Source organism: Cryptomeria japonica, chromosome 2 (genome assembly GCF_030272615.1).
Source record: "Cryptomeria japonica chromosome 2, Sugi_1.0, whole genome shotgun sequence".
NCBI lineage: Eukaryota > Viridiplantae > Streptophyta > Pinopsida > Cupressales > Cupressaceae > Cryptomeria > Cryptomeria japonica.
The window spans coordinates 394,125,607-394,139,076 of NC_081406.1; positions in this window are offsets into that span (position 1 = coordinate 394,125,607).

Consider the following 13,470-nt stretch of genomic DNA (forward strand, 5'->3'; position numbering starts at 1 on the left):
TATTTGAGGGTTGAAGGAAGGTTATGAAGGTGTTTGGCACTCATGTTGAGAGCTTAAACCGGTACTGAATCTAGCATTGGAGATGCTATTTTGAGCAGTACATTATCATTGGATTTAACCATCCAATTGTAGTCAGTGTGACTCTTATTTTGTGATTGAGCAGTGAGCTCTAGGCGGTTGGCCTTTCTGCATGTGCATACCCCATTTGTATACACTTACTATCTATAGTAGTATCATCTGATTGTAGGTAAGGTTTCCCACCATGGTTTTTCCCCTTACAGGGTTTCCACATTAAAATATCTGTGTCATGTGTTGTGGATGTTGTTTCTCTTTATATTTCATGCAATAAGTTATACCGGTACTGCTATAACTATTAATCTATTTTACCGGCACTTAAGTTTGGTTTACTGACACTAAGTTTAAATTTGAATAATTTGCATTTGTGTTATAATTTATTAACAACTTGATTCACCCCCCCTCTTAGCTGTCCTTCTTGAGTCCTAACAATTAGTATCAGAGTTAAGTCCTCTTTTTGCAGAAGCCTTACAGCTTGAGGAGATCCTATGACAACAAATATTTTTAGGAAGGATAGTTTGAAGCTTGATGGAACTATGGTATAGGGAAGATCAGAATGGAAACACATTTGAACTGCATTGGAAGAGATATATGGGATGTTACAAATAATGACTATGTTGTTCCTATTCCAAATCAACCTCATCCACCAACATTGACTAAGGACTTGGACAATGATTGCAAAGCAAGAGAAGCACTTCCAAGCGCATTATCAAATAAATAAATCATAGGATTATTAGACCAATCTACTACTAAAGCTATTTGGGATAAACTAGAAACACTGAATGAAGGAGATACCATTGTCAAAATTGCAAAATTAGAATGTTACCAGGTCGGGTATCAAAATCTAAAAAAGGAAGAAGATGAAAGAATTTATGCATTTATGGAAAGAGAATGAAATTTTTTTAGGAATATAATGTTGTGGAGGATCCTTAAGTGAAGATGAAATTGTGTCTAAAATTTTAAGAGCTTTTCCACTGGCTTACAAATGAAAGTGGCTGCTATTAATGAGTTGAGAGCAATGCCTAATACTTCAGTTTCTAGAGATACCTTGGTTGGAAAAATTTCTGCATTTGAGCTTGAAGAGTTTGGTCTTGTTCCTACAGTAAAAACTGATTTAGCTTTCAAAGCATCATCATCATCCGACAAAACTGATTAGAAAACACTTTATGCAAAAGAACTTGAAGATATGAGTAGAGAAAATGAAGAACTTGAAGAACTTGAAGCACTATTTGCAAGGAAGATGCCTAAAGGTCCAACAGGAAGTAAGTATGAAGGTAAAGCACCTTTAAAATGTTTTAATTGCAATAAAGTTGGTCATATAGCTTCTAGATGTCCTAATAGACATGCAAGACTAAGGGAGGAAGCAAAAAGATCATATAAGACTAACCCTAAATATTAGAGATATAGATTTAAGAAAAATAGAGATAAGTCATGCTACTATGCAGATGAATGTGTTATAGATGATTCAGATGAAGATCCAACAGATATCAGATGGGCTTTTGTTTCAATAAAAGAAGATCAACTGACACCCATTGTCAAACCAGTAGAGAAGGAACTGGCAGCAAAAATTGAAGAAAGGGATGAATGGATTATAGATAGTGGATGCTCACATCATATGACTGGTGATAAAAGAAAATTCTTATCATTTCAAGAAATTCATGGATGTCTAGTAAGGTTTGGATATGATAAAGCTTGCTTAATCAAAGGAAAAGGAACTATATCTTTTGATGGTAAGCATAATACTGACAATGTTTATTATGTAGAAGGTTTAAAGCATAATCTTTTGAGTGTTGGTTAGTTAGTGGAAAAATGATTTTAGTTATAGTTCAAGAATGGAAAATGCAAAATCATAAATAGAATTGGATTGGAGATCGCAAGCGGTAATCAGACTAAAGGTAATATCTTTCACTTGAATACCAGTGATAAGGCATGTTTGATTGCACACATAGATGAAAGTTGGTTATGGTATAAAATACTTTATCATGTGAATTTTGATTGCATTGTAAAGACCAATTCAGCTAAGGCAGTAAGGGATTTACCTAAGATTGTGAAACCTCATAATCTGGTATGTAAGGAATGTCAAATGGGAAAGCAAGTTAGAACAACATTTAAGAGCATTACTGAGAAATCCATTAATATTCTTGATTTAATTTATACCGATTTATGTGGTCCAGCAAGAACAAGAAGTCTACAAGGAGATAGACACTTTATGCTAATAATTGATGATTATTCTAGAATGTGTTGGGTTACTTTTCTCAGGGAGAAATTAGAAGCTTTTGAGAGATTCAAAATATACAAGGCAATGGTAGAGAATGAAATCGGCAAGAAAATCAAATGTTTAAGATCAGATCAAGAAGGGGGAGAATTTACATCTAAAGAATTTAATGCATTCTGTGAAGTGAATGAAATCAAAAGACAACTATCAGCACTCTAGACACCCCAACAGAATGGAGTTGTGGAAAGGAAGAACAAAAATATTCTAGATGTAGCAAGAACTATGTTGATGGAAGCAAATCTACCTCATGTGTACTTGAGAGAAGCAATGAATACGATGGTTTATACTTTCAACAGAGTTCACATCAAAAGTGAAACCGGTAAGACTCCTTATGAACTATGGTCTGGTCATATTCCCACTCTCAAGTACTTCAAAATATTTGGAAGAAAATGTTATATTAGAAGAGATGAGTATATTGGTAAGTTTGATCCTAGAAGTGATGAAGGAATATTTCATGGTTATTCATCTGAAAGCAAGGCATATAGATGTTATAATAAAAGGTTACAGAAAATCATTGAGAGTTCTAATGTGAAGATAGATGAACATTTTAGAGGGGATTCAAGATCTGTAGAACCGACAGTTGAAATGATTATAGATCAACCGACACATATTGCACTGGTACAGAGTGAAGATCCAGTCACACCGACATCATTAGAAAACTCAACTATGACTAAAGAACAACAACCTGTGAATGTAAATCATAACAAACCTAGGTATGTAAGATTGAATCATTCAGAGAATCAAAATTTTAGAAACAAGAATCAAGGTGTTATGACTAGAGGAAGACTGGAAAATGAAGAGGTATGTTTAATTTCTCAAGTTGAACCAACATCTCTTATTGAAGCATGTAAGGATGAACATTGGATAAAAGCAATGGAAGATGAATTAGAACAAATTGAAAAGAATAATATTTGGACATTAGTTCCCTGACCTAAAGACAAAAGTGTAATTGTAACTAAATGGGTATATAGAAATAAACTTAATGAAGATGGTGAAGTAATCAGAAACAAAGAAATATTAGTTTGTAAAGGTTATTCATAGAAAGATGGAATAAATTATAATGAAACCTTTGCACTGGTAGCCAGAATTGAGGCAGTTAGACTATTACTTGCATTTGCAGCTCATAAGAACTATAAAGTTTATCAGATGGATGTAAAATGTGCATTTTTGAATGGAGAACTTGAGGAGGAAGTTTACATTGAACAACATGATGGATTTTCTTTGACAGATAATAAGGATATGGTTTGCAAGTTAAGGAAAGCTTTATATGGATTAAAGAAGGATCCCAGAGCTTGGTATGCTAGATTGGATACATATCTTTTGAAGCTTGGTTACACAAAAGGTAATGCTAACAACAATTTGTATTACAAAGTTACCAATGATGATATTTTGGTTATTGAAGGATTTGTGGATGATATCATTTTTGGAGGTGAAGATGGATTATGTAAAGACTTTGCTAACTGGATGCAAAAAGAATTTGAAATGTCTATGATTGGAGAGATAAATTTTTTTCTAGGTTTGCAGATTTGACAAATAGATAAAGGTATATTCATATGTTAAACAAAGTACTTGAAGGAACTCTTGAAGAAATTTGGTATGGAAAATTCCAAACCGGTAAGTACTACAACTGATAAATTGACATTGAAGGATGATTCAGCTCCTATTAATCTGACAAGGTGCAAATCTATGATTGGAGGTTTACTGTATTTAACACAAACAAGACCTGATATAATGAATGCAGTATGTATTGTATCTAGATTTCAAAGCAATCCTAAAGAAAATCATGAATCAACAGTAGAAAGGATTTTCTGATACCTACAAGGCACAACAAATCTTGGTTTATGGTATCCTAAGGATGAAAATTTTGATTTATGTGCATACACTGATGCAAATTGGGCAGGAGATGTAGATGACAAAAAGAGTACCACTAGTGGTCCATTCTCTCTTGGTAGAAGATTGATTTCATGGATAAGTAAAAAACAAACTTGTACATCATTATCAATAGTAGAATCAAAATATGTTGCAGCAACAACTAATTGTACTCAGGTATTATGGATCAAGCAAATGTTGAAGGATATAAAGGAAAAATGCAAATAACCAATAATTACTTATTGTGATAATTCAACAGCAATTGATATATCAAAGAATTTGGTATTTCACTATAAGACAACATGTTTCTATTAAGTACTCTATACACCTAAAAATGGTCTGAAGATAATTAATTAAATCAGCAATTATTTAATTAATCTCCCTTCCCAATTTAATTGAATTCACTAAGTAATTTGATTAAATTCCCCCTTTCATATACATATTAATAAATCTAAGGATTTATTTAATAGGTTCATTTCATAATCCCCTTTGATTAATTAATTCCCCCCATCGAATTCATCATCAAATTCATTTCTTCTAAATCCCATAATTAATTAAAACAAATCAATTTATGAGTTGTTGAAATTAATTAGACTTTTCCTATTATTTGAATTTTTAAATTCAAATTCTCCTAACTTCTAACCACCTAAACTAACCCATTTAAACCTAACTCATTTCATCTAACCCTAGGTTTAATTAACCCCATCTTAGCTTGCACATCCTAACCACCATGTCCCCTTTTCTTAGACACTTGCTCTCTAATGAGCAAAGCCTCTTGACACTTATCACCATAGAGATGGAAAATGTTCCCTTTCATCCATCCTTTCTAGAAGCTTCTTGACACTTGTCACCATAGAGATGGCAAATGTTCCCTTTCATCCAACCTCTTTTCCAACTTCCTCCAATTTCACCATTGATATCTTCAGACTTAATCTGGACCGTTGATTCCTGCCACCTCACCCCTGGCCTTGGAAATCCTATAAATAGACCTCATTTTAGAGCAATAATAATCGCATCTCATTTGCATTCTAGCATTGTTACTATAGTCATATAGCTCTTAGCAATATCATTTTAGCATTGTCATCATGTTTAATTTTAGCTTAGATCTAGCTTATTTTCTACCATAATCATGGAAGCATGTAGCTTAATCATTATCATTGCTAGCTTAAATGCATCATTTATCATTTAAATCCTCCATTTAAGTGTAGTCAAGTTACTATAATTTGCATAACCAGATCTGAGAGAAAAATTCATACTCGCATTTACTAGGAGGTGATAGATCAATTAGCTATGGTTTATCTTTCTTTGCTTTATTTGCTAACCATGCTTATAATGATCTATTGAGTATTTTGTGTTATAGGAACATGTATACACTTCATAGGCATGACATTTTGGTGCCCACCATGGGGCTTGAATTATCATTTTTGGCCTCTTAAGCTTCATGAACATTTGTCTCTCCCGGGTCTGAATCAAAATTTCATACGAACTCATTTCTGGCCTAGTACAACATGCTTTGTGAGCCGGAACAAAAAGAGATCCTAACTCATACAAGCCTGTAGGAAATTTTAATGTTGTACTATCTCTCATCCTGACTCGTACGAGCTCTCATCCAGACTTGTATGGTCTTAGAAAGATACTCGCATGAGTGGGTAAGGTGTATCGTATGACACTCTAATTCTATGGTTTTTTCAAATTGACTGCATGTCAAGGGTTTTGATGCTTTAATTGATTACCACCAACACTAACTCTATTTTGTTTATGAGATTTTTGGCAGCCTAACTCTTTTCTACAGGACGATTGTTGAAGGTACGCTAGTCAAAGACCAAATTCAAAATGCATCAATGACTACTAATGGATCTATTTTGTAGGTTGCCTAAAAGAATTCAACAAAACTTTGTGTATTCCTTAAATATTTTTAGACACACTTATCTTTTGCTAAAGCAATGAACAATCATGTATTTTGTGTCTTTGATGATAGGCGAGTATGCGCTCACCTTTCTTAGGTGATCAGAAGGTAGACTCATCTTTTACTTTCATTAGTGCATTTCTTTAGTAGGCCTACCCTCCCGAGGAGTTAATAACTCTTAAAGCCATTACAACCGGTGAGAGAGGAACAACCTAAGTGGGAATGGATAATGCCAAGTAATCCAACCCACTATAAAATAAATGTGATTTGATGAAAATCAAGTCAACGACAGTGCTCGGGAATATCTCTCCTTTCTTACCTTTGGGTATATCAAACCTTGGATTTCAAGGCTGGTAGACCTCTTAATTGAGTATTATACCTTGACACGCTGAACGGATCCCTTACTAGTTCCAGTTAAAATAGAAGCTACCCGATTCATCTCTGAAAGGGTGATAATCTTTATGCAAGAGAGATAGTAACTCTCCCAAGATACTTGTGATATCATGCCCCCATTAGCATTTGGAGTTGGATAATACGGCATTGATAATCCATTGCGCAAGACTCAACAGCCATATTCTGATTAGCTATTGGGTGTGTACCTAAGCTTGCAAGCAAAGGTTTTCTCTCCTCAAATAACTTCATTAGGGTTTAGAATGCTTGGAGTCACTTATCACATCATGTGTTTGTTGAGTATTCATCCCTAAATTAAAAAATCGGACATCTAAAACTGGAAAACATAAGCAAAACATAAGCAAAACATCAAAATTCATCAATCCAAATTTGACAAAACAAACATTTTTTTATCTCTGCTCTGTTATCTATCATACGAGTCAGGTTCTCTGTCGTACTATCTGGTGATTTGTCATATGAGGTTAATCTTTTGTTGTATGGTTCAGAAAGAAATGTCGTACGAAACTGAGCTTTTTACATGAAATTTTTGACTTGTCATGTGGTCTTATATCTCTTGTCATTTGGGGCTGTATAATTTGTCGTACGAATCTCTGTTTTTTATCAGTCCAGAGCTGCCACTTTGCATGACTTTTTTAGGTTTGTCATTTTGCTTGATCAGTTTGCAGTAATCATAAACATCTGTTATCTGTCGCTTTGTGCTTGGATTGTCTCCTTTGTTGGCTTGGTCAAGTTATCATCCATCAAAATCAGACTTTAGAACATAAACACCTCAAGATTTTCAAGTGCTCACCCCCAACAAGTTTAAGATGTAAACATCTCAAAGTGCATTATCACCCTCTTTGGTAAACTGATCACTCAAACATAGTTTCTCATCATAATCTATCATCCTCTACCACGAAACTGAAATGTTTGGTCAGGATAATCTTGTCCCACATCATAGGATATATCATTCCTACTGGACTTGGTTTTTATCAAATCATCATCATTGCATTCCAAAACCGAAGATCAAAAAACTTGCAAAACTTTAAACACTTGAACTATCTTTTCATGTCATATCATGCTATCACATTTACCTTGACAATTGATCACTTATCAAAACAAACTTTTGGACAATCGAATTCTAGCACAATATCTAACACACATGTATGCTCATTCTAACTAGAGCTCAGAGACAAAAAATTGCAGAACAAAAACATAAACATTTGAAATAGCTGAAAATCATATCAACATGACATACCAAAGTAGAACACAAGAAGAAGACATAACAAGCCAACATATCAGAGCAATCAAACAAGTCCATAATTAAAATCCAACTATGTCAAAATCTCACAAGGATTCAAATACATCTCCAAAGAAAGGTCGTTCTTTTATGCAACTCTTAAAGATATCCCTAAAGGATTTGGCTGAGAAAGATCAAAATCATGCACCTATGTCTAAGAACAACTCATCCCTCCATAAGAAAATTAATTCTCCAAAGGAATCTATTCCTACACCTCTTGAAATATTGCAAGAATCTTCCATAGCATCCTCACCAAAGAATACATCCAAAGATGAAGTTCCTGAAGGGATATCCATAATTGCCATCAAGCCTATTTCAGAGGATCCTATTCAAAGCTCATCTCCTTCATATCCAAGTATTAATTCATTGCAACATCCCCATAGTGCTTCCTTGCAAATTGAAGTCCTCATTCATAGAACGTTCATTAAACGTGTCCTAATAGATGGGGAGCTAGCTTAAACATCTTCTCTTTGAGTCTTGTTCGTACTTTGGGTTATTCAGAAGATGCAGTTGATCCCCTGAAAAAGATCAAAATCAAAGCATATGGTGAAGAAGAACATTACTCTAAAGAAATTGTGATGTTACCTATCAAGGTGGGACCTTTACAAAAGGACACAACATGCCGAGTTCTAGACTTGGACGTACCATATAACATACTCTTGGGAGGACCATGGATACATGACATACAGGCTATTCCGTCAACATGTTATTAGTGCTTAAAGTTTCCCTATAATTGGTAGGAAATCATGATCTCCGCAGACTCCAATCCAGTGCAGTGTTGTAATAATCTGAAATCAGCTCAAGAGGTCATTGTTTCACATAATAGAGAGGCAGCATATTCAAGCACACAATCCAAGGAACAATCATTTGCATCAATTTTGTCAAACATGGAAAAACAAATGTAGCTAAAAGATCAAGGGAATGGAGAATATATGCTATCATGGAAAAACAAACAAGAGCAACTTCAAATCAAAAGGGAAGAAGCAGATGAAGGAGTCAATATAGTTCACGCGTATGTAGGACAAATGCTAGGAACTAGTCTACTTGAATCAGAATCACATTCGATTGATATGGACTTAATTGAGGACGATCAAGAGCTACTTGTGCGAGGTCATTCTGACGAGAGTATCATTCTAGAAATTGAAATACATAATGAAAGCTCTAACATCTCTATCATGACCCCTAATATCTTTGACATAATTTAACATGAGGATCCTTTATCCTTAATTCATCCTGAACCTATGGACTAGGAAAATGAAGGACATACCACCATTGATACCTTTCCTAATGACCATGCCATATCTTTATATCTTAATGAAATCAAACCCACAACAACTCTCACCAGGGATTCTGCTAATGTATCTTCAAGTCAAATGGGTGTCAAATCTCCTAGTCGCAAAAGTGAACATAAAGAAAACAATATCAGGTCTAATGTTGAAAACCATTGATTGGCAACATTAGATTGAGAAAAAGTAAAAATAAAGGACGTGTCTAACGGTGAATACCTCCTTGAGGCTCCGGAAGATGGGATATTTGACACCTTACCTAAATTCTATCAAAAGAAGTTATCTATACTAATAGAACCAATAGAGGCAGTTATCATTGGCACAACTGATCTATATCCAGCAACTTCTCTATTAGAGCTAGCAAGGCAAAAATATTTGGAGCCCTTGAAAAGGAGGCAAATCAATTTTACCTGTTCATATATAGACATTCCAGGGTTCGATCCATATCTTATGATACATCACCTGAATATTAGTCCAGGAGTAGATATCAATAATAGAACACAACATGGATTGGGAGTAGGTATTCTATTCATCACACCACAAGGTCATACAATTCCAAAGCATACAAATTAAGCTTTCCATGCACCAACAACATAGTAGAATATGAAGCTTTGGTAACAGGTATCAAAATGGCTATAGAATGGAACATTACACAACTTCAAGTCTTTGGAGACTCTCAATTCGTCATCAATCAAATTAATGATGACTATCAAACAAAGGATGAAAAGATAATGCCTTATAAAAAGATGGTTGATGATATCAAGAAATACTTTGTAGAAATAAATTTTGAGCAAATTCCAAGGAATGACAACAAAGTAGCAGATGCCATGGCTACACTTTCTTCTCTCCTTTAGACACAAGAAAATCAACAACGTTATGAATTCCTGGTGGAAGAGTTGTTTTACCCCACTTATAATTGTCCTCATTCCCAAACTATCTGTCAACTTGTGGGGCATGATGCCTCACACTATGGCCAAACTTACACATACCTGAAAGATAACACCTTACCTCCTGACTTACTGAAGAATCAAAAGAGAAATTTTATTCGCCAATCCTCCCATTTTACTCCTATCGTGGATATCCTATTTAAATGAGGTTTAGATGACACTCTTTTAAGATGACTCGAATAAGAATAATCTGAGAAGGCCTTACATGAAGCCCATAACAAAATTTGTGGCACTCATTCAAGTGGTCTTACCCTTTTGAAAAAAACTCATATGCTTGGGCTATTATTGGCCGACAATAGAACGAGATTCTTTTTAGATAGCTAGAACATGCAAACAATGTCAGATCCATGGGAATTTGATTCATGCACCAACACAAGAACTTCATGCTTTGGCAACATATTGGCCTTTTTGTCAATGGGGTCTTGATCTAGTAGGATAAATAAATCCCTCTTCATCTAATGGTCACAAATTCATCCTTGTAGCTAAAAAATATTTCACAAAATGGATTGAGGCAGTACCTCTCATAAATATCACAGGAAAACAAATTGTTGCATTTATCTTGAATTATATCATCTGTCGCTATGGAATACCAATGACCAATATCAGTGATAATGGGCGACCGTTCAAGAATCAAGATGTACAAGAGTTATGTGAGAAATTCAAGATTCACACAGATTCTCCACACCCTACTATCCTCAAGGGAATGGGCAAGAAGAAGCATCAAACAAAACTATTCTAAAAATCCTCAAGAAGGCAGTAAATGATGCTGGAAAAGATTGGCATATTCAATTGAACCCTGCTCTATGGGCCTACCATACTAGTATCTGCACACAAATAGGTGCCACACCTTTCTCTCTTGTTTATGGATCAGAAGCAATATTGCCAATAGAAGTAGAGATACCTTCTCTACGAGTATCATTAAAAGGTATCATCCAAGATGAAGAACATCGAGTATCTAGACTACAAGAGTTAGAACTGATCCATGAACAAAGACAAAATGCCTTTGATCATCTAAAGGTATATCAATAAAGAATGTGTTGGAGCTATAATCACAGGGTCAAACCATGAATCTTTCAAGTTGGAGAACTAGTACTAAAAGAAAATCCATGCAACCATGCAGATTGAGAAAAGAAAGGAAAATTTGAACCAAACTGGTTAGGTCCATTTGTAATCACAATAGTATTTGGATCAGGAGCATATCAGCTATCAACATAGGATGAAGATCAACTTGAAGAACTAATCAATAGCATGCATCTGAAGAAGTTTTATGTCTAAAAAAGCAGAAAAAATAAAAAACAGCGAAAAAAGAAAAAAATCCAAAAAAAATGAAAAAGCAAAGAAAATCCAAAAAAATCAAATATGAGAAAAAGTACAATAAAAACATATAGTGAAAACCTGGAAAACAGGCACTATCTTTCTGCTTGAATTCATTTTCCATCAGTGTTGTTCATATCCATCATACAACCTTTGTACATACATAGGCATCCCGGGTGGCTTCTCGCCATGGTTTGGATAATTGGGTATATCATAACGAATTTGTTTCTAGGCTTGGGGCAAAATCCTGCATTTAGCTAGGGGCAAAACTTTTGATCGATTCTGAGCTTAATAAAACAGGTAGAACAAACGGTTAGACAACTCTTAACAAGCAAAAAATGAGGCATATCCAACATTGAACACGAGATCAAATTATCAACCATCAAACTATCACAAAGTCAGTCTAAACACATGGATGATATCTTTTAGATAATGATTTTAACATAATTGTTCAACTTTTATTTGCTATATTGATTTTTTCTATCATGATTTTTGAGTGACTCCAGGAACAAGGAAGAAACATGATATTTTTCTTGTCTGCTATTTGAAAATTGATCATTAATATGTGCAAATTTGTCTTAGGACATGATCATAAAAGTATCATTGAAGGCATTTCTGATTTGCGTATTGAAATGATATATACTACCTATTTTATGCAAGCAACACTCAGGTCATCTTGGTTCAATTATACTTGGATGCTTGTGCTAGCTTGCCATATAAAAAATCAAGAAAACAATGCTCAGGTCATCATGGTTTAATTATACCATCGATGTTTGCACTCACTTACCACATTTTAAAAATCTCAATGATGACAAAACACAATAATCTAGTTACTGGTCTGCTCGTAGCTTTGCATTGCATTTTAGCTTGCATTTCATTGTTGCATGGGATTGCGCATGCTCCTTTTATCCAAGGTTAAATCTATCACAAGAATCATCAAGGTATCATCACAAGTGTATACACAATTAGAATGATTACTCATATCTCTCTAGATATTGTGGACCCAAAGAAAATCTTATGCTACCCTCTCACCAGAACCAACATCAACATATCTAAATCTTTCTGCAACTTGATATCAACAAACTGTCAATTCTTTATCCAATCAATATTATCAATTCTGTCAATCAATCACATCTAAATCAATTTTCTCATGTCTTATACAAGATGTATCTTTCCTGAAACCATACATTCTAATCATGTCTTATACAGGATATATCATTCCTGAAACCAGATGCTTTGATCATCTTTGTCTTATACAGGAGGTGTCATTCCTGAAACTAGACTAAATCTCAATCTTATCAATCAAATCAATCAAGATTTATCAATCATCAAGAACCACATCACCGTGATAGTAGAACTCACATTTTCATCAACCATAGTTGCAGACATCAAATCATTTCTAATTGAGACATCAATTTCACAAAAAATTCAAAAACTCTAGTAATTTATATGCTCCCAAGACCTTCTATGAGCCAAAAGATCAATTATCTCAATTGATCTCCCAAGGGGGCATCATCATATCACAATCTATCAATCAAGAGATGGGGCATCCTATCGAACCAATATCATCATCAAATTGAGATTATTCTTTGAATCAATGCGTCATCAAACCTCGCTTCAAAGAGGGGCAAAATGTATACACCTAAAAATGGTCTGAAGATAATTAATTAAATAAGCAATTATTTAATTAATCCCCCTTCCTAATTTAATTGAATTCACTAAGTGATTTAATTAAATTCTCCCTTTCATCTAATTATTAATAAATGTAAGGATTTATTTAATAGGTTCATTTCATAATCCCCTTTGATTAATTAATTCAAATTAATTAATTCCCCCCATCAAATTCATCATCAAATTCATTTCTTCTAAATCCCATAATTAATTAAAACAAATAAATTTATGAGTTGTTGAAATTATTTAGCCTTTTCCTATTATTTGAATTTTTAAATTCAAATTCTTCTAACTTATAACCACCTAACCTAACCCCTTCTAAACCTAACTCATTTCATCTAACCCCAGGTTTATTTAACCCCATCTTAGCTTCCACATCCTAACCACCATGTCCCCTTTCCTTAGACATTTTCTCTCTGATGAGAAAAGCCTCTTGA